Source organism: Myotis myotis, unplaced genomic scaffold (assembly GCF_014108235.1).
Source record: "Myotis myotis isolate mMyoMyo1 unplaced genomic scaffold, mMyoMyo1.p scaffold_m19_p_5, whole genome shotgun sequence".
NCBI classification, from domain to species: Eukaryota; Metazoa; Chordata; class Mammalia; order Chiroptera; family Vespertilionidae; genus Myotis; species Myotis myotis.
In genome coordinates this window covers 12,720,115-12,722,463 of record NW_023416357.1, presented here as the reverse complement: position 1 = coordinate 12,722,463, position 2,349 = coordinate 12,720,115, and the positions used below count along the sequence as shown (strand labels likewise).

Sequence of the window (2,349 nt, the reverse complement as noted above, 5' to 3'; positions counted from 1 at the left end):
AGTGTGCAGATGGGAGATTGTGGGGCTATGTGGTCTCCACAACCACGTGTGCCAATTCCTAGCATAAATCTCTCTTTTAAAAAAACCAAAAAAACAAACCTGTTTCACACTTTATTCCCAAGCTTCTTCAGCTTAGTTAGCAGCAAAGAATGACTTATGTATAAGCAGAAACTGAAAAGAGCTTCAATGTCCAGGGGCGTTGGGCTAAAAAGTATTAGAGATCTAGATTTTACCAGATCCATAAACAAAACTTGAAAAAGCAGGCATAATATAGAATAGCAGCTCCCAGAAACGTCTTCAAGCTTATCTTCTTCAAAAGTTGACTCAATTCAGTTTGCTTCATTCTTAGAAGCCTCATCAAAATTGTCCACAGGATCTGGAACTTCGTCATCATCATCCTCTCCTGTAGCAAGTGGTGCTTTTCCATCCACAGATTGTATGGGCAGAGCTTCACCCATTCTCCTTCAACTAGTCAGACTGTCTGCACCCAGCTGGTTTAAGTTGCGGAAGGAGCCCTTTTGCTTTTTCTCATCTCCAGAGGCTGCCAATATCTAATGACAAGATCAAGCTTGGCATGGAGGCTTATCTAAGCTACATGTGGGTATGGGTATGGTGAAAGTGTTCGCTGCCAGTGATGCTGAACTTTAGGGTTGTTAAAGGGGATCACTGTTCCTTGGTTTGTGAACATATTTACCTCTTCAATACCGGAGATATTGTTTACCCCTAATTTCTTTAAGGACAACTGAGGTTTTTTATCACCTGCTGTAGCTGTCCTGTGAACCACCTTCTTTCCACAAGCAGTTCCTTTCCCACCAATGCGCACCTGTGCCTGCAGTTTGGCGAGTTTCTCTTGGTTCATGATAGTTTCTTTCATCTTGTTGGAGAGGAAACAGTGCCGCGTAGGGCACTAGGGCTGATGCTCAGGGGGTCTAGGGAAGACCAGCTGAGGGAGGATAAGCCTAAATCTCCTCTTATACGGGGTGCAGCAAAAGTAGGTTTACAGTAGTGAGTACATGAAACACGAAGTTTATTCTTATGTTATTATTTATTAATTGTATTATTTTCCATTCGAGCAACTGTCAACCCATCTTTGCCACACCTTGGATAACTCATTGATGCTGTTTCTCTGGAGTATGCTAGTGCAGACACTTATGTTGAGGATGTATATTCTTCATAGATGCTTATTTTGGAGAGAAAAACACACAACCAGTTTATTATGAACAATTGTTAGGCAAGGAAGATTAGCTTATTAATTAACCTAAGAGGGCATATGTATTAATAGTTTCAAACCTAGTCATTAAAAACACAAGGACAACTTGCGAATGGTAACAGTCCTACTTGGAATTCTGAAGCAAGCCCCTGTGTAATTAGAAAGTACACTGTTATGAAATTCAGAAAATTAATTAAAGTTAAAATGGGAGGAAAAGCGTTGAAGATATGTCCTTTGCCTGTGCTTTGTCGCTAGGAGTTGTGTTTATTATATATCAATCTCAAGCAGAAAGTGGGTCTTTTAATCTGCAGGCTCCGAGTGATTTTATCTTTCTTTCCCTTCAGATAAATTGTTTAGTTACTTTCATCATCTTCCTGGCACATTATGAATGGTTTAGTCTCCTGAAGTGGAAGAAACAAGCTTAATAAAGCCAAATGACTTCTTTCTAATGTTAATTCAGGAAAAAATGAACCTTCCTAAGGATGGGAATGTATGATCGCATAAAACTTGTCTTTAGGCAAAGTTATAATACAGTACATGCCTACTTTGTCATTCCAAGAACGGTATTGCTGTTGAAAACAGCAGACGCCTCTCTGAGTTCTGGGAACGGAAATGCAGTTTGCATTCTGTCAGACAGAGTGAATACAGGTAGACCTTCTCAAAGGAGAAGGTAGCTGAGGTCAATACTCCTGCTCTGAAACTTCACACTGCACTCCCAGTATTACCTAGGCTGACAATGGAAATAAACTGTGTATTGCTTCTAACGTCGTGTCTCCATACAGAGAATAGGATGGAAATGAAGAAGTCCCAGATGGAAGATAGAAAGTCTGGGAGAAATTCTGCCTTCACTGTTTACTTTAACAAACAAATTAGAAGTTGTTCCAAAATGCAGCATTTTTAATTCAAGAGGGAGGTTTTTTTTATTATCATTATAAAGTCTTTTTCTTCAAGGGTTCTAATAGGTTATTTGAGAAAGTTCAATGGACTTTTCTGGCTGAAATAAGTATTTTCAAGCTTATCCTGGTGTCAAAAGAAGTGAATATTTGAAAATAACCAAGCCTTACACTTTTGTGGCATTTTATAATATACAGAACACTTTACTTATTCAGTTCTCACAATGACCCTGTTGGATAAACAGT

The 2,349-nt window shown here is 39.1% G+C and overlaps 1 pseudogene; it reads right to left on the bottom strand.

The window, feature by feature from the left end:
* Window positions 1–329: 329 nt before the first annotated feature.
* LOC118656831 lies at window positions 330–892 on the bottom strand (annotated as a pseudogene).
* Between the last annotated feature and the right edge of the window lie 1,457 nt (window positions 893–2,349).